A 27,147-nucleotide genomic window follows, 5' to 3' on the forward strand; every position below is an offset into this window, starting at 1 on the left:
TACTACTGCTGTTATAGAATAGCCATCACTGTTTTCTTGGTTTCTCCCCACTAAAAAAAAATGATGACCTTAGCATAAGTTCCATGGATTTTAACTGATGGGTCAAAGGATCTGAACCCTGCTATGGTTCTTGATTTGTACGGTCCAATGGCTCTTAGAGAGGATTCCGTGAATCGCTGCTGCCACTGTTAACTCAAATACACCATCCAGTATGTTTAAGCACCAAGATGAAAGGTTTTGTTGACTCTGTATCGAGTCTTTGTCCTTAATCTAACTTTCAGGGACTTCTCTCAACTGCTCTCCTCCTCCTCTTTGAGGAATCAGTGAATACTGAATCCCAGAACAAAGAGCCACCTTCCCAGGTATTCCCACCACAGCCCAGGCTGAGGATGAAGACTCAAGGGTCCTGCCTTACAGAGACGAGAGTCCACCCAATGGGTGGGTTTAATGAATACAGAAGAGGACGGGGAAGGCGGCCTGGAAATTCCTGAGCAGGGCTCAAAGCCTGTCCAGCGTGAAGGATGACATCAGAGCTGCTCCTCAAAAAGAACCAAAGAACAGACTCAACAGCTCAAACCCATTGCGTTCCTGTGACTTAGCAAAACATTAACTGATCTCTCAGAGGCCATAAAGTTGTCTGTGTGGCCATATGCCCCCAGAGCTGCAAGGCGCATCCCTGGGCCTCCTCACATGTCCAAGTGTAACACAGTGCTCATACGTGGGCAGCTGCAGTTCAAGTTTCACCAGCCCTCTGAGTGACCCGCAGGAAGGCAGCATCCGCTGGCCCCTCCCTAAGCCCTGAATACACTTGCCACGTAGCTGCGTCTCAGCCTCCTCTAGGGTCACTCCTCAAAGTGGTCCTTCCATTCCTTCCTAAAGTCGACCTTCCGTTCCATATTCCCTCGTATGTCACTGGCTTCCCCCCCACCTCTAGCACTTACTACAACCTGCAATTTTTTTTTTTAATTTTTGAGCTTAAAAATATATTTTAAATTTAAAAAAAAGACTTTCAACACAATGTCAGCTCAGTGAAGGCAGAGGCCAAGGCTACCCTGCCCACTCCTACACCTGTCACTGTGCCCACCTAGCTCCTAAAGATCTAGATAAATATGTCAAATGATTTCAGGGGTTAAAATTTGGGTAAAAACAAAAGAGGTTTCTGGCTCCCTCTACCTCTCTTTCACTCTGACTATATGAATAACATTTACATGTTGATTGCAGAAAAAATTTGAAAATTCAGTGGAGTAAAAGGAAGAAAACATAAACAGCCATGAGCTCACCTCCTGTGAGCTCATGCGGCCATGCTTCCAAGTGTTTTCACAGTGTCTACATCTATGCAAAGACAATGCAGTGGTTTATGCAAAGATGGCTCATGTTGTTGATTGTCATTGGCTGTGTTTCATCTCATGATCTATCTTGGTCATCTTTCCTTAACAAGGGCACTTCAGCACTTGTTAAAGCCTCTATAATACATACAGGCGGGACCCTGTGCTACACCACAAAGCATTTAACAAGCTTCCTGGTGTGAAGGTAAAGGATTGGTTTCTTCAATGTCAACAAAGGTAACATGCTGTAATGCAGCCCTCCCCTCTTCACCAGCCTCCCCTTTTCTGCTCTGTGTTTGTATCGCTTTCGAGCTGTATTTCTACAGAACTCTACTCCACCACCCATTCACCACCTGGAGTCATTAGAGTCCCCATCAACTAGAAGCAAAATTGTTTGCAGCCGGAAAAGCTCGACTATGACGAAGCCAGGACCATGTCGAGGAGTTCATTTTGGGAATGTGCTGCTGATACAGGCGACAGAAATAAAGAGCGTGTCTTCTTGCCAAGACTTGAACGCAAAAAGAAGAAAGCGGAGATTTTGTATGTCTTCACGTCTCCTTCCCAAACCCTGTTCTATGGCCAAGTTTTTCCCAAGAGGGATGGGCCGGTCCACGGAGTTGACTGATGTCGTAAGCAGTCTGCGGGCCAGAGCCTATGCCCCACTTAGAGAAGAGCTGGCCGCACGAAAGTCTACGAGGACACGGAAGGGGGTGCTGGCCTTTCCCACAAACAGTTCTCTCAGTCCCCTTGTGTGGTTCAAAAGAACCTCTTGGCATTTTCAGCTCAAAAGTCACACCCTCCACGAAAAAAAGTTTCCCTGCCCACCTGGAGAAGCAGACCACCCTCCAGAAGGAACACCCGGTGTTCCAGGGAGCCCACGGCCTGACCCACCTGCCCATGCCCACGGCGGCCGGGTCACCTTGTCAAGATGCAGAGGCATAGGAAGGGGTCACAGAAGGTGGGACTGTGATGTTTTAAAGTCAGAGATAGCACCGGGGATGGAAGGGAGAGGAAGGGCTGGGTGAGCCACCCATTCCTGGGCCTCACCCCGCTATGACCCAGAAACCCAAAGAGAGGTTGATCTGCCGTTCCCCCACCTTATATGGCACCCCACCAGAGGCAGAGGAAACCATAAAGGAAGAGATTCCTTTGTTGGTTATGACTATCACAACACTGTTAATCTGCTATACTCCAATACAAAATAAAAAGGGTTTAAAAATTTAAAAAAAGAAAATCCCTAATTGTGTCAAGGGTCACTAATTTATTGGTGTCATTTAAATAAGATTTTGTGTGAACTTACAGTTACCAAAAGAGAAGACAGGTGGGATAAATTAGGAGTTTGGGATTAACAGATATGCACTACTATAGATACAATATATAAACAACAAAGACCTACCTGTAAGTAGAAACTATAAGGAACTATGGGCTTCCCTGATAGCTCAGTTGGTAAAGAATCCACCTGCAATGCAGGAGACCCCAGTTCGATCACTGGGTCGCGAAGATCTGCTGGAAAAGGGATAGGCTGCCCACTCCAGTATTCTTGGGCTTCCCTGGTGGCTCAGCTGGTAAAGAATCTGCCTGCAATGCGGGAGACCTGGGTTCAATCCCTGGGTTGGGAAGATCCCCTGGAGAAGGGAAAGGCTACCCACTCCAGTATTCTGGCCTGGAGAATTCCATGGACTGTATATTATAGTCCATGGGGTTACAAAGAGTCAGACATGACTGAGCGACTTTCACTTTCACAAGGAACTATATTCACTATCTTGTAATAACCTATAATGGAAAAGAATCTAAAAAGCAGTACACACGCATAACTGAATCACTGTACTATACACCTGAAGCTAACACAACATTGCAAACCAACTACTGGACATGCGCATGCTCAGTCGTGTCCGACTCTTTGCAACCCCAAGACTAACCAGGCAGGCTCCTCTGTCCATGGGATTTTCCAGGCAAGAATGCCTCAGTTTAAAAAAAAAGAGAGAGATTTTTGTATGTGTTTTCCAGAAATATCACAGTTAGAGGAAAGCAAGGAGTTTGGATTGAAATATGGTAATGACAGAATCAACTATTACCGCCAATACCTCTGATCAATGGTTTCATTTTAGCTGATTTCCACTCATTTTCTAATTCAATCCTTATAACGACATCAAGAGAAAGATTTTATTGCTTCCAGTTTCCAGATAACAAAATTCCAGTGAGGTACAAAAAAAAAGTTAAGTATTTTGCTGGAGGTCAGAAAGTTACTAAGAGATGGAGCCAAGATTAGACCCCAGGTCTTAGAGCTCTTGACATGCATGAGTCACTCAAACTTCCTTGCTTCCTACTTGCCCCTTCCTACAAATATTAACTTAATCTCTCAATGTCCAAGTTTCATCTAAAATACTAGATGACTCAACTATTTTTTTAAGATTTCTTCTTTAATGTGGACCATTTTTTCTTTAAAGTCTTCACGGAATTTGTCACAACATTGCTTCTATGTTTTTGTTTTTTGGCCATGAGGCATGTGAGATCTTAGCTGCTTGACCAGAGATCAAGCCTGCACCTCCTGCATTGGAAGGTAAAGGCTTAACCACTGGACAGCCAAGGGAGTGCCTGAACTACTCATCTTTAATAGGCACAGTAACCAGCTAACTCACTGCTATTGTCAGGGTTAACTAAAATAATAGATGGAACAGGAAATCCTCCATAGTCAACCACCTTTTACTCTAAAAACAGCAGTGATATACAACTAACTCTAAGACACCCCTGGTCTTGGTAAACTCTTAAGTAGTTTAAACAATCATATGTTACAGATTATTTATTTTGGGTTTTGAAATTTGCGGTTTTAGTATTCAGACTCAGAAGGCTGTATGTCACAGTGGCTGAGAGCTCAGATCCTGTACTCAGAATCTGAATTCCTCCCTTCATTCTCTCATCTGTAAAAACCAGGAAAGTAATGGTATCCACCGTCAGAATGATGTTACCTCAAGTAAAGCAGTTAGGGCAGTGCCTGGCAAAGGTGGTGATGGTTTAGTTGTTAAGTCATGTCTGGCTTTGCAACCCGATGAACTATAGCCCACCAGGTTCCTCTGTCCATGGGATTTCCCAGGCAAGAATACTGAAGCAGGCTGCCATTTCCTTCTCCAGGGGATCTTTCCAACCCAGGGATGGAACCCACATCTCCTGCATTGCAGGCAGATTCTTTACTGATTGAGTCACCAAGGAAGTCCTTGTTTGTTATTATTTTCAATTATTAATTAACCTACTACCTTCATTAAGGTAGTATTTGCATAAAGCTGCCCATACTAGCATTATGTATAATAAAAACCAGAAATAAATTTCCTGCAACAGGGAAACAGCATAGTTGAATTTGAAAGAACTGCCTTTAGAATTAATGAAAACCAATTTAATTACGATTTAAAAGCTTCTGCATTGCCACTTAGGGGCTGGACAATTTTGAACAAGTCATTTCATTTCTCTGGATTTGTTTCCTCACTTTGAAAATGAAGGGCCTGCTCTCAATGACTTATAAGTCCTTCTCCAGATTTAAAGTTTATATTTCTAAGGTTTTCAATAAATTATAATCCATCGATATCAAGGATAATAAGCAACCCCTAGGTACCTAGAGTGATAGTGGTAAAGAACACGCCTGCCAACGCAGGAAATGTGAGAGATGTGGGTTCGATTCCTGGGTCAGGAAGATCTCCTGCAGAAGGGCATGGCAACCCACTCCAGTATTCTTGACTGGAAAATCCCATGGACAGAGGAGTCTGGTGGGCTTTAGTCCATGGGGTCTCAAAGAGTCGGACATGACTGAAGCGACTTAGTACACAGCACGTATGTACATAGAAAGATGGTAGCAACATGAGACAATATTTTATAAATTAATAATCCCAACCTTCTTTAACCCTACTTTTGTTCTATGACATTAGTTACCTCCTAACAGAATTTGTACTGTGCTTATTGTGAATCTCTATGAATAAGGCAGAAGCACCAGGACAACAGGGATGCAGATCTGGTCTGTTCACTGATCTGTTTATCCCCAGCCACTAGAGCAACGCCTGGCACATACTAGGAGCTCAATTAACATCTATTGACTGAAAAACTGTGAGTACTAAGTTTAAATAGCAAAGTACAGAGACTTCCCTGATGGTCCAGTGGTTAAGACCCTGTGCTTCCAATGCAGGGGGAGCAGGTTCCATCCCTGATAGAGAAACTAAGATCTGGCAACCTGTGTAGAGTCACCAAAAAAATTAAAAGTAAAAAAAAGAGCAAAGCACAGAAGTATATACATAAAATAGAATGCCATTCATATAAAATATCTACCCTCATGGGGAAACGGCAGATGGGATCAAAGAAATTAAAACTCAATGACAACATGAGAGTAGGGATGAAAGAATTTTATTTTCCTTCAATGTTCTGAATAAATTTATCTGTTCAAAAAGATGGCATCAGAACAGAGAAGCACGTAAAGAGGAGAAAAGTGAAGGAGCAATGGAAGACATGCCCAAGGAAGATGGCAGCAGACCTGAAGGAAGGGGCCAGAAGGGCTTATGCAAATAGGAGGCTCTTGGAGGTTAGTTATTCTGTGAATGGAAACAATCACAGGGGTAGAAAGAAAACTAGGTAATATGACGCAGAAAAGAAAAGCCAATTTATTTTGAACTTTTAATTACAAGCTAATTTCTATTAAACTATCCCCAAGTTGATAGTATTTCCCCATTCACTGCCTCAATCAACAGAAGCTTTGGTGAATCTGATATTCAGAGGCCTTTGGGGGGGCGACCTGTTACTCCTCTTGATTTGCTGCTGTGGATGCAAGAAGCAAGCAAAAGGCCCACAGACCGAAGTGAACTGGTACAATGTAGGTCTTTTCATGACTCAACTGATCAACCAGGGTCACACAGGGGAAAACACAAAGAGTACAGGAAACAGCCTTCCCTTCCAGGGGATGGAAGACACACGACCTTTGATCATACAAAGCAACACACACTTGCCAAAGAAACCAATACAGACAAACAGCCAGGATCATGCCTTTTGATTTGGGGGAGTCAGCATTGAGGGCATGGGGAGAGACAGGGAGGAGACGTCCAGCCCGTATGCTGAACTTGATCAAATCACCAGAAGACCCTAGTGCTGTCTGTGGGCTTCATCTTGAACCTTTCACCTGGTCTTACCTTGCTTTTGGGATCCCAAGCTACTCTGAATGCCTCCAGCCTCCAAATGCTCACCTGAGCTCTTCATCACCGCCAGGCATCTGAACTCTGAGCCAAGCAGGTCAGAGCCCCTGCCGTGAGAGTTCTCAGGACGGGTGTTACTTATCTCAAGGACATAATTGCAGCTGCATGGTGATTTGGGTACTTCCTTGAACATTGTGAGGTTCACCAGGGCAGGAGCCTTGCCTGTCATGTTAACCTTGCATCCGCAGTGCTAGCACAGAGGTGGGCACCACGCCTGGCACATGCGCTCAAACCATGGCAGCTGGTCAAACAGAAGACGGGGTGCAGCCTGAGTCACCCAGTCCTAGGGCCTTTACCCTACCCTGAACCCCCAGCATGGCCACAGCCCTGGAACCAGGGAATGGATCAGTAGCACAAGGAGGTGAGATGTAAACTGCCCCCTCCTCTCAAATTAGCCGAAGTGATGAGGTCACTAGCTTTGTGACACAACAGCTGAAATACAGAGCTTTAGACAGCATGATGTGAATATGCCAAACAGGAGCCAAGAGCATGGAACGAGTTTAGATTCTCACAGTTTCAAGGCCACAGAAGAAGAGATACTCTATAAGGTTAAAAAAGGAAGGAAAAAAAAAAAAAAGAAATCTTTCCAGGAGAGAACCAGTATAGTCCAAGTTAAAAAGAAGCTTCACTGGTTTAGCTAGCTTCCTCTCTAAACTCCTGGGGCTGATTTCACATTAGAACACAGGTTGGGGAGCGGGAGGAAGGCCCCGCAGGGAGGGGCTGTATGTATACTCACAGCCGGTTCACGGTGGTTGTACAGCAGAGACCAATACAGCATTGTAAAGCAATTATTCTCCAGTTAAAAATAAATTTAAAAATAAAATTTAGTATTCACTAGACAAAAAAAAGAACACAGGTTTAATGAGAAAGCATCCATCCTTAGTTTTAATACAGAGAAGAAGAGGGGAATGGAACCTTGCCTGAACTCTGGTCTTGTTTGAACACACAGACTCGAAGAAATTTATGTGGTTCTCATTTCAGCATTTTATTTAATATTGTTATTTAATAGGCCACTTGTTATTCATGAGGGTCTGCATCAGAATTTCTAAATGAATCACCTAATTTTAGACAAGGACAGAACCTTGAAATTCATTTTTAATCCAACATCCTACTCTTTAACTAAATGGTGGAGTCCAAGACAGGTCCAGGGGGGCTCACGGAGCACAATCCCCTAGGCCTGGACTCTGGGCCCAGAGTGAGGATCACACAGGTCCCCATCTACACTATTAGAGAACTGCTGAGTTGGTTTCCAAAGGTTAGACTGGATCATTGAGATGTCAACAGAGTCTTGCAAAAAATCTCTACTGATGAGCAGTGTGCAACATTTGATGTGGTGTCTGGTGTGATCTTCCAGGGTAGATAAGATCAACTGAAACATTACCCTTTGACTTTCCTGGTGGTCCAGTGGTTAAGAATCCACCTGCCAATGCAGGGGACATGGGTTTTCAATCCCTGGTCTGGGAAGATCCCACGTGCCAAGGGGCAACGAAGCCCATGTGCTACAACCACGAGCCTGGAGCCCGAGTTCCACAAGAGAAGCCACAGCAATGAGAAGCCCACACACCACAACAAAGAGTAGCCCTCACTCAACACAACTAGAGAGAGCCCACGTGTAGCAATGAAGACCTAGCACAACCAAGAATAACTGGATAAAAATTTAAAACAACAACAGCAACATTATCCTTATTTGACCCTTCATTACTCATAAATCTCTTCCAAGATAGGGGGAAAAAAATGTTAAGAGATGTGTACTGAAGGATGAAGAAGTAAGTGGAAATGAAGATTTCATGGGACTTCCCAATTTCCCTTGAGTAAGGGAATGGTATGGCTCCTGGTAGTAATACTGAACTTCTAACTCACAGAGTTCCTCTAAGTACTATTCCTTGTGCCTTTGCCCATGCTGTTCCCTCTGCTACAAACATCCTTCCCACCCGTCTCATGCTTCCTGTCCAAACTACTCACCAAGACTCCAGTCAGGCATCTCTATGGATATTGGATACGGATTCCCACATCAATTAGTTTCTGTTTTTACCTCACAGTAACACATGGTGTTGGAGAAGACTCTTGAGAGTCCCCTGGACTGCAAGGAGATCCAACCAGTCCATCCTAAAGGAGATCAGTCCTGGGTGTTCATTGGAAGGACTGATGCTGAAGCTGAAACTCCAGTACTTTGGCCACCTCATGCGAAGAGTTGACTCACTGGAAAACACCCTGATGCTGGGAGGGATTTGGGGCAGGAGGAGAAGGGGACAACAGAGGATGAGATGGCTGAATGGCATCACTGACTCGATGGCCATGAGTTTGGGTAAACTCCAGGAGTTGGTGATGGACAGGGAGGCCTGGCATGCTGCGATTCATAGGGACGCAAGGAGTCGGACACGACTGAGCAACTGAACTGAACACATAACCCTACCTAACCTGACAGTCCTAGAATGTGTCAAAAAGACCAGCTATGGCATGAGGTTTGTATTAGCACCATGTATTCCATTGAGAAAAGTGCTGTGCAAACACAAGGTTATGTTTTATTAATTTATTACACCTGATTCCTTGGATTGATTTTGATGGATGAATCAACCAGCCCAATATTAATAGCCTGGTTTACTACACTCATTTCTCTTTCCAAGTCACAAGCCAAAATAAACTCACCCTCAATTTATAACCTTGCAACGTGTTCTTTTGCATATCGACTTCTAAATCCACTGTGGTTATTAAAAAGGATGCTTGCATCCATCGGGACGGGCCATGTCATGCTGCGGTAACAAACAAGCCCTAAATCTCAGCCCCAACAATGACCACAGTGGTCCCTCTGGGATCAACAACAGGAGCCCAACAACTCCATCTTTCTAGACTTCACCTGACATTTTGGATTAAGCAGCTCTATAGCTGACATCAGTTACAAACACATGACCTCCTCCTTTCCTTATTCAACCACCTATAAAGCTATCTTGCAGGGTTGCCATGCAGATTAGATGTGATCCTGCTTTTTAGATACTCAGGACACTGCCTGCCTTATAGGCAGCAGTTGGTAAATGATAAATGGTGGCTAGTAACACTGTCATTACCATTATCTCTTCTTCTTCTTGTTCAGTCGCTAAGTCTGATCCAATTCTTTTGTGACCCCATGAACTGTAGCCTGCCAGGCTCCCTGCCTCTCTGTCCATGGGATTTTCCAGGCAAGAATACTGGACTGGTTGTCATTTCCTTCTCCAGGGGATCTTCCTGATCCAGGGATCAAACCTGGGTCTCCTACACTGGCAGACGGACTCTTTACCACTGAGCCACCAGGGAAGCCCACCATTATCCCTACTCATCTTCAAATGATAATTATGATATTGTTATTATAATTCGCATATGCCAAGGGTTCCTAAACTTGTCTACAAATTGGAATCACCTGGAGATCTTTATAACTACCAGAGATTATGTCCCAGCCCAGAATCAGTGAATTAACTCATCTTGTGTGTCGCCCTGGCTTTGAAATTTTAAAAGATCCCCAGGTGATTCTACTGTACAGACAAGTCTGAGAACCACTGTCACAGAGGCAGCAAGATGCACATCTATACAGACACATACAGGTGCACACACACTCACCCACACACATACAAGCTGGTCTACTCCCAGGTTCCATGAATCCCGCCACTTTTATGACAGTGGTGTTCATATCATTTGGGTGAGCGAGGTTATATGAGGCAAGAAACAACCCCTAAATATCAGCCCTAATAACAACCACAGTGGGCCCCCTCCAGGGTCAACTAGATGAGCCCAGCAATCTGGTTTTTCTGGTCTTTACTTGATGCTAAAAGTTATGCATTTTACCCTCAGAACTCACTTCCTCTTTCGTAAGTTTGCCAGGCCCACAGTAAATCAGAACCAAAAATATGATACTAGTGTGAACAGACTGGGAGGAGATTCGTTCAGAGGAGAGCCACCAAAGGCTACCAGTAACTGAGACTATTTCTTTGTTCAGCTCTCCATCCCCAAGATCCAAAACGCAGTAGCCAACTTAATAGAAATGTGAATAGGCATTAATAAATGAATTATCATCACTAATAATCTGAAAAAGAAGTGAAAAGCAGGCACAGGATCTCAAAAACACAGCATCTCAGTTGAAAACTTTATGGGTCAGGTTGTCACCAACCATCATGTTGATTTCTCTCTTTTCATTCATTTCTCTCAGGTTGAAATTACACCTGCAGAGGTGGAAATAAATGAGATCAGGAGATCTATGAACAAAAACAATGACCTTGAGTAGTAAAGAATCTGCCTTGCAATGCAGGGGAATCAGGTATGATCCCTGGTCGGGGAACTAAGATCCCACATACGGCGGAGCAACTCAGCCCACGTGCCTAAACTACTGAGCTCACACACTGTAATTAGAGAATCCATGTGAACCACGGAAAAGATCCCACATGATGCAACAAAGATCCTGCATGCCACAATCAAGACCCTGAGGTGGCCACATCCATAATCAATTAATTTAAAAGAATATACACAAATTTTAAAAAAAACCCAAAAAACAAGGACCTTTCTCCTGGCAGCAAAGCACCTATATGCTAGGTGCAGGCAACAGAATGAAAACATACATCTTACCACCAGCACACAAGTGATTTTCAGCAAATCATCTCTTGCTCCGTTGGATGCTAAGTCGCAGCAGAGTCCGGAGAAAACCAGAAAATCCAGCTTGTTTGCCCTAGTTTTGGCAGCTTAATTTAGGAATCACACTGGGCTTTCCATAAACACTTTACCAAACAAATGTATCCTGTGCTGTGAACATGAGAGTTAGCTTGGGGCCCAGGGGGAGGAAGCATTGTGTATGATTCCATAATAGTTACTCTACTATTTTAAAACCAAGTGGAAGCCTCAGGCAGCAAAGTCAAAGAGAGAGAAATCATTTTCGTAAAAGTATCTGAATGCAACCATCTCTCCTGAAGTATTGTGAGCGGTCAATGGTTCTGCTTTTCTCAGAAGCTCATTCAATTATCTCTTACTTATCTGGACCAGGGAGAGGCATTTTCCTCCCATCTAGAGTTAAAGGGAAAAAAAATGATCCTCTAACAAAAGCCTGAAATGAAAAGCAGTAACTACTCCCAAGGCCCTGCTTATTGTGGAGGAGTCATTAGGCAAAACTTTGAAGGGTCTCTGTTAGCGATCTATTTTCTCCATGACTATCCCATATTGTGGAAATATGGGATCCACAGCATCAAAACACCTTGCACCTCTCCTAGGTATGCAACTGCAGCAAGCCGCTTAATCTCTCTGAACTTGTTTCCTCTCTGTAAAACAGAAACGCCTATGTGACAAGGACACTCTAAGAACGAAAAAAATTATGTGATGCATTTTTACACTCAACAACGTAAATAGCCCTTCCTCTGATCACTGCCAAACTCTCAGGAACGCAGTAGAACGTGAACTTTTAAAAAGCAGGTACAATGCCTTACTTATCTTTCTATGACCAGATCCTAAACACTTGGAGATAGCAGTTTCCTCTTCAGCATCTAGTCCATTTCTCTCCGGCTAAGCAGCATCCCTCATTCATTCAGACCTCATCTACAATTCCAGGGGTGGGTCCAGAATGGTCTAAGCCAATCAGTGTTATCCTCTTTCCTCTGTCACCATGATTGGTTGAGAGACAGAGGTGTGTCCTGCGATGATCCAATCCGAGGGAAGCTCCGAAATTTTGTTCAACGTCTCTGGGAGGAGATAGGAGCTCATTCTTCCCTGAATGTGAATGCTATCCACTGGGCTACCTCCAGCACCCACAAAGCACCCAATGAAATATTTCCCGAGTATATGAATAAAGATGAGTCTGTGGATAAACAAAGAGTGATGAAATCAATATTCTCAGAACAGAACTGTAGTAAAACCCTATTAGTACATAGACTGCTGGTTATGCAGCAGGTAAATCAAAGACCAGGGAACGAGAGAGGGCTTCTGAGGCTGACAGATGTGGACCAAATTCTGGTCCTAGAATTCTAGTGCCTATGCCTGGGACCTCAGGCAACTGCCTAAGCCACAATTTCTGTCTAAGCCACAATTTCGCTCTGACAAACACAAACTATCACAATTAAATAAGAATTTTTTAATGCATCTATAAATAGGGAGAAAAGATTGAGAGAATATACCCCAAAATATTAATAGCAATTAGTCCTAGGTAGTTAATGGAAGGACTTTTATTTTTCTCTTTTTTTGTGTGTACATTGTTGGATTTTCTATAATGAACATAAATTGGTGGTCCAATAAAAATAAAATAAAATAAAAGCAGGACGATGGCAATTAAAGCATCTAGCCCAGCACCCATGGCACAAAGTAGGAAGCCAGCAAATGTTCTGTCCCTATGAACACCCTTCAAACATTTAGGAACAGCTATCATATGTCTATTTCTTGTTAAATATCTCAGCTAATTTAATGTCATCCTTACATGACTTGATTTCAAGGCTCTCTGCAAAGGCTCCATCTGTTAAAACTCCACTCCGGATATCATAGAACCCGCTCACAGAATCAGCCGCAGAACTTGTTTGCTCATTCATCTGTTAATTCATTCACTGAGTAAACACTGATTAAAAACTTACTATATTGGACATCTTGCTTCTGCCTACCCCCCATTCACAAATGGTTTCCAGGTTTCCCCGGGGAACATCTGCCTGCCTTCATTCTCAGTTCCTGGACTCTGGGGAGAGCAGACCCTACCCCAGCTCCTTCGGGGGCTGGCATTTGATCCAAGATGGCCAATCAGAGCATCACATTCACCTGGCCACCGCGGTGGGTTAGGAACAGGCATGTTACCCAGAGAAGACCAATCAGACATTGAAGAAGAAATCTCTCTTTCCTGAGATTTCTGCTGAACTCTTGGAAAGGGGCATTATTTTCTCCCTGCTGCTAGAACTACTGACATATTTTGCCACCACAATCCAAAAAGAAATCAGAGGCAGTGCTGAGAGATGAGGAAAACCTGTGTAAGCCTTAGCAACACAGTCTAAGGATCCGTGCCTTCAGTTCCACCCCTGCACTTTGCAGCTACACAAACCAGCGAATCCCTTTTCTGTGGAAGGCAGTTCAACTTGGGGCTCAAAAGAAACCTAATTCGTGAAATTTGAAGTGCTCTGACATCAGCTGCATGCCAGCTATGCACAGATGAAGCAAGATGATCCACACCATCTTTCTTGGCACTTGGTCTGATGTGGAGATAGCTACAAACAACTACAATTATTTAAAGCCAGTAAGGTAATTGCTTTAATTAAACAGAGCAAGAGGAGCACAGGGAGGTGGGGTCAGGACAGGCGTCAGCTAAGAAATAGCATTTCAGCCTCCTCTGTACCTGCATTCAGGCAGTGAAGATAGAATCACTGGTTGGGGTAGTCAAGATAACACTGTTGACATACAGTCACCTCACAGTAAACTAAAACCACTACAGCCCACGTTGCACAACCGGAAATGATACTTACAAGCTCTGAAGGGTGCTCTCTGGTTGAGTCCACAAAATAGAAACAGCTACCAGCAAACAGCCCTCCCTTGCAAGAATTTCACCCCAATGTTACAGATGATGTTACACTCTTAAATAATACCCAGGTTGGTTTTTTTTTAATTTTGAGTCCATGAACTGAAGTCTTCACTCCAGTTTTCCTGCCCATTTGGATTATGTTGATATAATCACAAAAACATCACAACAGCCCGCTGAAGATGAATAACCTATTTACTACCAAATGATAGAAGAGAGAGAGCAAGAGTCAACCTCTGGTTCCGTAAGACATTTCATGACGAGTTAGAAACGTGACTGATCTCGGAAAATAACAAGGGCAACAACAGAAGCACTTCTGGGAACATCTACTTTGCTAAGAAAGGCCCTGAAGGTCGCTCTTTTTAAGTGAACAGAGCTAGTGTCTCTTAGATCTTTGATGATGCAAAACTCAACAGGAGAGTTGTGCAGATAAGTCAGAAAAGGAGGACACCGCAGGACAAATTCTCCTTGCCTTTGTGGTTTCCAAACCCATCAGCGATTCATCTGGTCCGGGAACACAGTTCCAACTTTCCAGAGCAAAGAATCTTAGAGGTGGAAAAATTAATACCAATGGAACACATCCACGTGGTCTCAAGAGAGGTGCTGGGGATGGGGCAGGAGGGACAGATGCCTACCAGATAACGGGGACTGCTGAGAAGCAGCTGGGTTCTCTCTGTTCCCAAAGCACTTTAAGAGTTCTTCAAGTGCCATGTGAATTTCAGTTCTGCTTCTTGCCTGACACGTGACTTCCCACAAAGACTTTGCCGCCCTTCTTCCTGAAAATGGGATTATTGTTTTTCACACACTGACCAGGCCACTACTGGAGTCCAGGCAGAGTCAGGCAATGGAGAGACCCACAGTGTGTGACACCGCAGGCAAGTGCCTGGTGCTCGGCAGGTGCTCCGTAAATGCTGGGGATCAGCAACCCCAGCAAAGTCTATGCAAAATCATCAAGCTTTTGTATGTGTGTGGGTGGGTTTGCATAAGCACTAATCCCTCCTCTTTTTTTTTTCCCCCAAACATGGGAGGGAGCAAACCACACACACTTTTCTGCATACAGCTATTTGGTTTCATTTTTTCTTAACCTAAGAATGTATCCTGGAAAGACTGGATAAAGAAAGTGTGATCTATTTTATATATATATATATACATATAATATATATATATATATATATATATATATATATATATATATATATATAATGCACCATTACTCAGCAGTAAAAAAAGAAGGAAATCTTGCCATCTGCCACAACAGAGATGGACCCTGAGGGCATTATGATAAGTGAAATAAGTCAGAGAAAGAAAAAACACTGCATTATCTCACTTTTACATGGAATCTAAAAAACACCAACAAAAAAATCCCTAGGCATAGATGCAGAGAATAGACTGGGGGTTGCCAGAGTTGTTGGGATTGGAAAATACAGATAAAGTGAGTCAAATGTACATACTTCCAGTTCTAAAACAAGTAAGTCATGAGAATGAAATGTACAGCATGGTGACTATAGTTAATAATACTGCATTCTGGGACTTCCTTGGTGGTCCCGTGGTTAAGAATGCACCTGCCCATGCAGGGGACATGGGTTCGATCCCTGGTCCGGAAAGATTCCACGTGGCACGGGATAACTAAGCCTGTGAGTCACAGCTACTGAGCCCGGGCTCTGCAACGAGAAGCCACCGCAGAAACAAGCCCAGGCACGGAAACAAGAGAGCAGCTCCCACTGGCCACAGCTGGAAAAAGCCTATGCGCAGCAGTGAGACAGCACAGCCATTAAATAAATACCTAAATCTTAAAAAAAAAAACAAAAACGGAATTCCATATTTGAAAGTTGTTAAGAGAGTGGATCTTCAAAGTTTGTATCACAAGAAAAAATTATGTAGCTATTCATGGCAATGCATATTAACCAGATTTAGTGTGGTGACCATATCACAATATACCCAAATATGGAATCATTATATTGTACCCCTGAAGCTCATAATGTAATATGCGAACTATAAAAACAATTAAAAGAATAAAAAGGAATGCATCCTGGAGCTGATTCCTTCTTGGTATATATGACATATATATGACATATATATACAGTGGCCCCGTAGTCTCCTGTAAGGATATACCATAATCTCTTCCATCAATCCTTTTCTGACATACATTTATTTCAGTTGCTTCCAGGGTCTTGCTATTTCAAACAATGCTGCAAGGAACTTACATTACACACATCTTCACACTATAGGTAAGATATGTTGCTATCTGAAAGGTGGGATTTATAAGATAAAATCCTTGGAAACTATATATATGTGTGTGTATATATATACACACACACACACACACATGGGCTTCCCTTGTGGCTCAGTTGGTAAGAATCTGCCTGTAGTGCAGGAGACCCCGGTTCAATCCCTGGGTTGGGAAGATCCCCTGGAGAAAGGAAAGGCTACCCACTCCAGTATTCTGACCTGGAGAAATCCATGGACTATATAGTCCATGGGGTCGCAAAGAGCGGGACACAACAGAGCAACTTTCACTTTCATATGTGTGTGTGTGTGTGTCTGTATTTATATATATGAAAGATAGGATTTATAAGATAAAATCCTTGAAGTTGCAAGAGTCAAAAGGTACAAGCACTTAAAATGCTGGAATGGCCTTCAAAGAGTTTGGACTCACTTTTACTCTCATGAACAGGGTCATAAGGATTCCAGTCTGCCCAACTACATTCACAGAATGGTTTGTTTATCAAAGTCAAGGGAAGAAAGGGGGGCAGAGCTTCACTCTTGTCCCACGGTTTCTTCCCTCCCCCGTGATACCACACATGATCCTACTGCTGCCTGAAAATTCTGCCCCTTGGACGCACAAGCCGGAGATTAGAGCTTAAAACAGAATGAACGTCAGCACTGGTGTGCTGAGCTGGCTCGGGCTGGCTCGAAAGAGCCGACTGAGCACATCTCTTCCCAGACCCGTGTTCAGTGACATCATGTCGGTAGCTTGAAATTGTTCACGGTGGAAGTATTGATACCATAGAGATGGGCAAATGCTAGTCAGGGCTTCTCTTTTTTCCCCCCGGAGACCTCTGTCTAACACCAGCCCGCTGATGCATACTACAGTAGGAACTGAGGCTCTGCTGCCCTTTTTTGCAATATGCCTGGCTCTCAGTAGTGCTGAGACATAAGCAGACCCTCTCCTCCGTGCTTCTATGCCTATCCACCGCGTTCCCATCTCTTTATTGCTTAGTGCTTATTCTTAATGATCCTCTACAGTGCAGTAATCACACACACAGACTCTAGGCTACACTAGAAGACAGCCGGGGGTCAAGTCCCAACTCCATCATTAGCAGCTCTGTGACCTTGGGCAAGTGGTTTAAACTACTACACCTTAGTATCTTTGTAAAGCACAGATAATAATAATGCCTTCCTTAGATGTTTGTTCTGAGGATTAAATGAGTTAATACAAGGACACAGAACAGTGGCTGGCACATACTAAGGACTAAACAGACATAAACTGTTATTACTGTCTTCCAGTTCACTAAGTATCCTTCACGACATCTAGTCTGTCAGTTAACGCTTTTGTTGGATTTTAGTTTCAATGACTATTTTTCACTTCTATGTGGCAGGTTGTCAAATCAGCTTATTCTTTTTCCACCTTTCATTGCATTTTTGTATCCTCTTTAGTTTTTAATCATTTTAAAATATACTGTCTATAGTCTCTTTTAGATGGCTTTTTACTTTCAACTCAAAGTCACTCCTTTCCTGAATAGTCCGTATGATTTAATTACGCACTCATCTTCAGAGTTCTTTCTGCAGGAGTCTGTCAGGTCTGGGTTGCTGAAATAACCCAGTGGAGTGACTGTGTAAACACACAACACAATCCCTAGTGTTGTGCTAGAGAGTCCCACAGTAGACAGCCAGTTTTTCTGTTAATTTCCCAACTCAAGTTCTCACATCTTGTGATAATAACAATATAGATTTCACAACCACATATGGTATAGCCCCAGATTTTTCATTTCTTCCTGGTGACTTTCTTTCCACTCAAAAAAAGTTTCCTCTCTGTTTCTCCAGACAGTGGGGCTTTTCCAGTCCTTTCTCATGAAGACGTGTAATGTTTAAGGCTCCTGGAAATTCATGTCTACCTTGGGCCCAAGCCTCATTTCTAGGCCCACTGTGGTCTCAAAACCTTAACCCCCAGACTCTACAGCGGCTTTGTGGGTGCAAAAGCCCCGTAAGTTATTGTGCCTTCAGCTCATACAACCATTTGGCTTGGATTTTTCTCCGTTTTTGACACTTGGGGACTTCCCTTTCTGATGAGCTCCCCTAGATATAGTTATTATTTTTCAGTCAACTCTGAAAGGGCCTGTTGGCATCCCCTTTCCAAATTCGTATGTTGGAACCTAACCCCCAACAGGACGGTATTCAGGAGTCATGAGGGTAGGGCCTTCATGGATGGGACTAGTGCCCGTAGAAAAGAGACCTCAGAAAGTTCTGTTGCCTCTTCCACCATGTGAGGTTATAGCACAAAGAAACAGGAAGTGGGCCTTCACCAGACACTGACTCTGCCAGCATCTTGATCTTGAACTTGCCAGCCTCCAGAATTGTGAGAATTAAATTTCTGTTGTTTATATGCAACCCCGTCTATGGCACCCTGCTCCAGCGGCCTAACAGACTCAGATAACCCCTTATCAGGGAAAAGAACTTGGGGAAGTTACTTCTCTGAACCTCAGCTCTTGAGGGCTATTGTGAGGCTCAAGACAATTCAAATGAAGTTCTTAGTTCTGAAGCCAGGTGGCCACAGTCAAATCCGGTTCTGTCACTTACCAACTTGGTAACCTTGAACAAATCACTCAAACTCCAGGGTTCAGTTTCTTCTCCTGCAAAACAGAGATATAGCAAGGATTAGGCAAGTCACAAGTAAATCCTAATCACCACTGTTTTTCTCCTGTACCAAGAGTAACAACCCAATAAAACATTTCTGTCCAGTAGTATTTCAAGCCAAATAATATTCCTCCAGAGCATTATATTTTATAGACGATGTTTTACAAGTGTTTTTCTCATTTAACGTTCAAAACAGTCTGATATATGACAAGTAAAGACATGAAGATATTTTTTAAAAAAAGGAAATGAAGATTCAGAGATGTCAAATTGTAAGAGTTCTTTATATATTCAAGTCAAGTAAACTTGCTGAAGGTTGCAGAGCAAACAAAGAGCAAGCCCAAGTCAAACTCCTCTGATGGAGGGGCACAGTTTGGCTGGACTGCACTGTCCCCGGGACATAGAGGGTGGAGCGTGGCTGTCCTTAAAGACTCATAATTCTATGACAAAGGATGCTGGGACTCTGGGCTACCTCAGCAAGGCCGGGTCTCAGAAAAACACTCAGCTCAACTTGAATTTGAACTGGTCCCAGTCATTCCATCCCTGACTCGCTTCCTGCTTTAGGTTTCTACACCACAAAGAAAGGAAAACAAATGTACATTACACCATCATTGTCACCCTCAAAATCTCTTACAAAAGAGATTCACAAAAACTTGTGAATCAAAGGGAGTTTTCATAAAACCCAAGTTAAACAATATCCCATTTGAACCCATTCACCAGCATCAAGTGTGAAGATCAGAGTAAGGTCTGCAACGTCTAGACACTCATTACTGCCTGCAAGAGAAAGAGAATGCTTTTTTTCTGGCTTTCATTTTGATTAAATCTTTAGCTGCCTGAGGTGTCTTCTTTTTCCTTGTCATCGGGGACTGAGACTACCGGAAGCCACTTAACCAGCCTCCCTTTATTCACAAAAGATTTGGTGGCCCTGCCTAATTGTCGTGGGGGAACGTTATCAGTTGATCACGTCAACCACTCTGGCTGCGTTGCCAGCAATCCTCTCGTTCGCCAGTACAGGTTTCCTTTCTGCTGTCGCCTGAATGTGGTTTAAAATTCCCTTTTCAAGAATAATCACAAAACTGCTCAGTGGCCAAAGAAAAGAGCCATTGCATTTAGAACAACATAGGCATACCAAGTTTCCCTGGTGGCTCAGTGATAAAGAACCTGCCAGCCAATGCAGGAGACGCAGGTTCAATCCCTGGGTCGTGCAGATCCCCTAGAGGAGGGCATGGCAACCCACTCCAGTATTCTCGCCTGAGAAATCCCACAGACAGAGGAGCCTGGCGGGCTGCAGTTCACTGGGCCGCAAAAGAGGCAGACGTGACTTACCGATTAAACAACAACCAAGCATACTCACAAGTTCAGACCTCACAGGTAAGCACGAGGTCCACACTCTGTGTGTGTGTTGTGTGTATGCACTTGCCAGATTTACAAAGCAGAAAATAAGACAAGCTGTTTACTTGGGAACAATTTTTTTAAGGTCCTGGGTGAAAGTCCTAGAAATTAGAAAAAAGTATACTAACTTGCTCTCACAGAAGTCTTTAAGAACATGAAGCTGGTCTTCCCGTCACTTAGAGACAAACCAGGAGACAGAGTATGTCTCCCGCAGAAAGGAAGTCATCTCAAAACAAGGGTGACTTCCCCTCACTTCCTCTCTGTGGACAGAGAAAAGCTGGACTGTGACTCTAGAAACCAGTCTACCGCCATACCACTCTGAACACGCCTGGTCTCATCTGATCTCAGAAACTAAGCAGTGTCAGGCCCGGTCAGTACTCGGATGGGAGACTCTAGAAACTGAACCTGATCTTTTTTCCTCTTTAGACTCACAGCATGGGTTCCAGCCCTTCTTGGTCTTTCAGAGCTGTGTGGCTTTGGATAAGTCACTGAACCTTTCTGAGCTTCTGTGGCCACTGCGGTCAAGTGAGGACACTCATTCACTCACGATCCGTCTGCTGAGCACCTACAACGTGCCAAGCATGTGGCCATGGGATTAATTCCAGGAATTAAACTGTCCCAGCCACAAAGGGCTCTCATTGATTAGTGGAATAAAGACTTCCCTGGCAGTTCAATGGTTAAGATGCTGTGCTTCCGATGAGGACAGGTGCTGGGCAACCACAGAAGAGGGTATTTAATTAAGTCCACAGGGGAGGGAAAGTGCTGGGTGCAAGGAAGACTTCCCCCAAGGAGGTGTTATCTAAGCTGCGAACAAAAAGACAAGTTAGAATTTGCCCAACTGAGAGGGATCCAAGCAAAACTGGCAGCATACGGGAAGACCCATAGTCAGGATGGCTGGTTCACAATGTCAAGCACAAGAGGCAGGAAGAAGGACATCGGGAGACCTGGACTCGCAAGCAGGTGGGCTTGCCAGGGCAGCTTGCCTGGACTAGGAGACCTCTCAGGGTCAAGCATTCACAGGATCCCAGCCACATCAATCACAAGACCCTTGGACCAAATTCCAGGACCTTGACCTAGGGTTTGGAGAGGGAAATGGCAACCCAATCCAGTATTCGTGCCCAGAAAATCCCACGGACACAGGAGCCTGGTGGGCTACAGTCCATGGGATGGCAAAGAGTCAGACACGACTGAGCGACTAACACTTTCAAACACGTCCAGGGTCCCTCCCAGTCCTAAGGGCTGACCCTGTGGTCTTCTGAGACCCCAGATCCTCCCCTTGGCCTGACAGCCCTTGCATCAGCACAGCCACGTCCCTGAGTCCACTCGGGGAAGTGCCAAGCCTCCCACGTGGGCCCTGTCCTTCCTCTTTCCTTTCCCTTTGGGAGTGACTAGCCAGTGACTCAAGGAGGGAGCTGTCCCCTACTTGTCATTAGTTTCTTAAAAAAAAACAAAAGCACCCAGGACTCACTCACACAGTCATTTGCCCAACCTCCTTCTCCCACCCAGCCCCTGACCTAGCTGAAGAAATGCTGAAGTATCCGTGTAGACTGTCGCCTCCAGGACACTTGAAGCTACCTGAGGGCGTACACTCATTTTGGTGATTCTGCTGTCCCCGCCCTGGTATTGACCCTTGGTTCATACCAGGTCCTCAAAAATGCATGCAGACATGAATGGGTTTAATGTCTCTGCAAAGAAGCACCCATTCAGAGCTGCCCTCAGACAGAAACCCAGAGAGATGTCAGCTCAACACCCCTCCCCCAGGGCTCCCTAAGCCACTGAGGACGCTCAGCAAAGCCCCATTGGAAAACTAATGCCCCCGCCACTCATGATACCAGCAAAGAGCCTCAGGTCCGAAAGGATGATATGACTTGCCCAAGGTGTCTTAGCTAACGCAATAAAACGTTTTTAAAAGGGGGACAACAGGGACTCTCCTGGTGGTCCAGTGGATAAGACTCTGAGCTCCCAGTGCAGGCGGCCTGGGTTCGATCCCTGATGAGGGAACTAGATCCTGCATGCCACCACTAAAGATCCCACATGCTATATCTAAGACCCGGCACAGCCAAATAAATAAATATTAAAAAAAAAAAAAAAAAGTGGGACAACGGTCTTAAATGGAAGGCGATCTAGTTGCCCCTACCAGAAACATTGCTTGTTTTAGGGGAAAATACTTGGCAGGTCTAATGAAATCTTCCCTTTACCTGACCACCAATTACGTCACACTTTCACGAGCCCTGGGATTCTCTAGGGAGGACTAGAGCTCCCATTGAAGCACACCTATTTTGGAAGATGACTAAAAAAACTTTTTTAGGGTCTGGGTATGCTTCTTGGATTACGGATCACTTTTTAATTCTCTATAATGTGATCTCAGGCTATAACAATTTTTAAAGGGAAGTTGAGCTCCCTGAACACTCTTGTTTTTTTTAATGTTTTGATATTAACTTTACTGTGACAGCAAACACAATTTTTAAGGAGGGCATTGTGACCTATATAACCCTTCCACCAAAAGAATTCCTTATAATTCCTGTGTCCTCTTATTAAAGTTTTTATTCACAGGTCGATACTCTGTACCAATGTATGTATTTCACTTAAAGAAGCCCAGCTGGCACTAGTGGGAAGGGGTCCGCCTGCCAATGCAGGGGACATAAGAGACGTGGGTTTGATCCTGGATTGGGAAGACCCCCTGAAGGAGGGCATGGCAACCCACTCCACTATGCTCGCCTGGAGAATCCCATGGACAGAGGAGCCTAGTGGGCTACAGTCCGTGGGGTCACAACTGACACCACTGAAGCGACTTAACATGCACGCACCTTTTAGAGTAGAAGTTACTTAAACAAAATGAACAAACTTATTATGCAAGTCACTGGCATGATGTTTCTGAAACCACCACAGAGCAAAACTAAGGTGACAAATTAAGTGCACCTGGAAATTCTGGGTCTGAGACATTGAGGGTGACATTTTCTAGCCTGCTTCATTCAATCATTATTCTGACACTTTCCATATCCCATTTAATAGGAAACACACAAAGGAAAACAGATGTTTTACTTACATCCACCTAGCACAGCAAACTCCCAAAGCTTGCAATGGCTGCTTATCACTGAAGAGTTTAAAGCAATATTTTCGTGCCAATGAAATAACATCTCAAATGGCCTAGCACAGTGGTTCTCACTCTGGCTCAACCAAAATTCACAAGGGCAGGAGGAAAATCTTTAAAAATACCACTGCTGGGTCCCCAGCCTGCACAATTAAAACAGAACCTCTAAGGACGAAACCTCAGCACTATAGTTTTCCCAAGATCCCTAGGTGACTGTACGGCCCAAACAGGACTGCAAACCATGGGCCAGGTTAACTCATTAGTCAGAGAAAGCCCATGGGAAACCTTATCTGCGAGTGATGAAGGCACTGTAATTAAATAAAACAGCAGATGTAAAAGTACCTAACAGGGCCTGTTACCCAGAAGACACTTAATAAATGTTAATTAAACAAAAAAATAATTCAAGTAATTACTCCTTCTCCTCAGTGAATTCACCTTGTAATTTTATTGGTTTGTTTATCACTAGATGTTTTTTCTTAGCCTTGATTCATTCTATCCCTATGTTAATAATAATAAAAATATCTATATGTTAATAAAATTATAAACATATACCCATAATCCTATTCAATTACAAGAGCTCTGTTTTATTTCCAACAACTCCTAATGACTTATTTAATAAAACTTTTCCCTAGAACAGTGGCTAATATGTACTAAATACTCAACAAATGTTATTTATAATAAGTATTATTATTCAGGATTCATGATAATCTGCATAACTTAAGCTGAAATTTTATTGAAAGGACTTAGTGAGAATGTAAAAATATTAGCAAGACAATATTTTTTTAACTTTTTATTTTCTATTGGAGAATAGCCAATTAATGTTGTGATAGTTTCAGGTGGACAGAAAAGGGATTCAGCCATATATATATACCTATATATACATGTATATATGTATGTATCCATTCTCTCCCAAACTCCCCTCCCATCCAGGCCACCAGGTAACACTGAGCAGAGCTCCTGTGCTATATAATAGGACCATATTCATTCTTTTTATAAATTTGTGAAAAAATATTAAATGTGATCACTGCACAGGTAGCTAGCTTATCTTGCACATTCAAGGGGGCCCGACAAAAGCTACTTGTGAACACTCAGCAGTTTCCACAATCACTTGGAAAAGCTAACACTGCAATTAGTTCAAAGTGCCCTCTTAATCCAACTTTTCCCTACCACTGCCTCTCTGAGCCTGTATTAGGAAGGCAATTTTTCTATATGTTCACATTACCCCTTAGTTCTAACTAAGAGAACAAAAATCTGTGTAAAAAAAAAATCTATATATAATTTATTAATCAAGATGAGAAAGTTTTACTAAGAACATTTCCAAACCTCCTGTTGCCCTGCTTGGATGTGCACTTTTCTAGATGTGCTGTTGTTGTTTGGTCACTAAAACGTGTCTGATTCTTTGCGACCCCATGGACTGCAACATGCCAGGCTGTCCTGTCCACCACTATCTCGTGGAGTTTGCTCAAATTCATGTCCATTGAGTCGGTGACACCATCCAACCATCTCATCCTTTGTTGTCTCCTTCTCTTCTTGCCTTCAATCTTTCCATCACCAGGGAGTTTTCCAGTGAGTCGGCTCTTGGCATCAGGGGGTCAAAGTACTGGAGCTTCAGCATCATTTATATGCATATTATACATATTATAATTATTATACATATCATAACAAGTATTACTGGCCTGAATGTTTGTGTCCCCCCCTTCCAAATTCCCACGTTGGAATCCTAACTCCCCAGTGTGACGGCTGTAGGAGGTCGGGCCTTTGAGAGGTCATGAGGGTGGAGCCCTCACGAATGGGATCAGTGCCCTCGTAAGCGAGGCCCCAGACAGCTCCCTCACTCCTCCCATCACGCGAGCACACAGTGAGAGAAGAGCCCCTGCCCAAGCATGCCAGTGCCTGGATCTCAGACGTTCAGCCTCCGGAACAGTGAGGACTATACGGCTATTGTTTATAAGCTCCCAGTCTGTAGCATTTTATAACAGTAGCCCTGACAACCACAACAAAGTCAAAAGTGACCACGCATGGGCCTTTGGCGAGTAATAGCTTGGGTTTCTCAATAAGAATATCTTGATTGACTATCACGTGCCAGACAGCTCCAGAGGCACAGGGAGATGGAGAGGAGGACAGAGTTCCCATCTTCAAGGATCTCAGGCTCCAAGGACAGTGTGCAGATTGGCTACTGTGACGCAGTGTGACTCTGACCAGGGGTGACAAGGAAATGCAAAGGATAGGGTCACAGGGGCAACCCGAAATCAGAAATCAGGAAATGAAAATAAATAAGCGCACAGGAGATAAATGGTTGTGGATAACAATGTTAAGACAACTACTGCAGCTTTCATCAATTGCACTGCCCTCTCAACTCCCATCACCTAATCTTGACAATCATATGCCACTTTGGGGGCCTCCCTGATGGTCCAGTGGCTAAGTAAGTCTCCATGCTTCTAAAGCATGGGGTGCATGTCTGACCCCTGGTCAGGGAACTAGATTCCACATGCCGCAGCTAAAGATCCTGTGTGCTGCAGCTAAGATCCAGCACAGCTAAATAAATAAATATTAAATATATATATATATCCTGTGATAAACCATAATAGAAAAAGAATATATGTATGTATAACGAACCACTTTGCTGTAGAGCAGAAATTAACACAACATTGTAAACCCACTATACTTCAATTAAAAAAATAAATTAAGAAGAAGGTGAAGGAGGAAGAGAAGACTTCCTGGAGACTGAACAGCCAGACTCAGTACCATCTCAGCAAAACCGCAACCCTGTGGGTCAGCCCTAGTCCTACCCTTTTCAAACTGTGCCACCATTAAAGACATATCACGATTTACTTGAAAGCGTAACATAGGTGAAGGCAGAGAATGTTATTGGGGGTGTCTGATCTAAATGCCTGGTTTTTATAAACGGGAGAATCTGACACGCAGAAGGAAAGGAACTTGCCTGCAGTGAAGACAGCAGGATCACAGTGGAGTCAGAGCCAGCTCCCAAGATTTCCGACTCCTAACTACCCAGGGCTGACTACTGAGCTTCCAAACTCCTTCACCTGATTAACTGCGTCTAGGTGTCTGCTCTCGGCTCAGCCGCATCCCCTTTAGGGGAAGGCTTCTGGGGACATCCTACCAGATGCTCCCCTTTCTCAGAGCACTCCTCCCAGATTATGCTGCCACTTCATCAGCTAGCTTCCCCCGACCCTTGACCTTGGAGCAACTCTGTTCAACTCTTGGGTCCTGGACCTCAGTACAAGCAGGAGGTCTACGTGGACACAGTGTGGTGAACAGAGTGACTGAGGTCTCAGGTTCCTGGGAATTTCCTAGCATTAGCCAAGCAAGTCCCAAGTCCCTGAAAATCCCTCGGCAAACCAGGACAGCAGGCCGCTCTATTAGTGGACCCTGACAAAGTGACGTGGGGCTTCCCAGGTGGCGCTAGAGGTAAAGAGCCTGCCTGCCAATGGAGGAGACGGATGTTCGATCCTTGCGTCGGGAAGATTCCCTGGAGGAGGGCATGGCAACCCACTCCAGTATTGTTGCCTGGAGAATCCCACGGACAGAGGAGCTGTGGGCTACAGTCCACAGGGTCGCAAAGGGTTGGATACAGGTGAAGCAACTCAGCATGCACACAACAAAGTGAGACGGCTGGCTCACCATGTCCCCGCCTCTAACCGTCCTCAGCCACTGTGCAAGCCGGGCCCAGAGCTGTGTCTCCGCCATGTGGTCACTCTAGCCCAGCACTGATAGAACTTTTTGCACTGCTGGAGATGTTCCTTATCTACACTG

At 44.0% G+C, this 27,147-nt stretch overlaps 2 protein-coding genes across 5 annotated transcripts in view; one reads left to right on the forward strand and one right to left on the reverse strand.

The window, feature by feature from the left end:
• The window catches only part of CYRIB (CYFIP related Rac1 interactor B), a 142,199-nt gene that overhangs the window by 85,763 nt on the left and 29,289 nt on the right, over positions 1–27,147 (reverse strand). For 3 of the 4 annotated variants that reach the window (XM_065902987.1, XM_065902990.1, XM_065902985.1), the window contains exon 2: positions 18,837–18,889. The gene's annotated coding sequence lies outside the window, so the exon portion shown is untranslated. Of the gene's footprint in view, positions 1–18,836; positions 18,890–27,147 lie in introns of those variants that run through there. The other variant, XM_065902988.1, reaches the window with a different exon arrangement.
• The window catches only part of LOC136144748 (collagen alpha-1(I) chain-like), a 62,977-nt gene that overhangs the window by 5,516 nt on the left and 30,314 nt on the right, over positions 1–27,147 (forward strand). The gene's annotated exons all lie outside the window — the stretch shown is intronic.

Source organism: Muntiacus reevesi, chromosome 12 (genome assembly GCF_963930625.1).
Source record: "Muntiacus reevesi chromosome 12, mMunRee1.1, whole genome shotgun sequence".
NCBI lineage: Eukaryota > Metazoa > Chordata > Mammalia > Artiodactyla > Cervidae > Muntiacus > Muntiacus reevesi.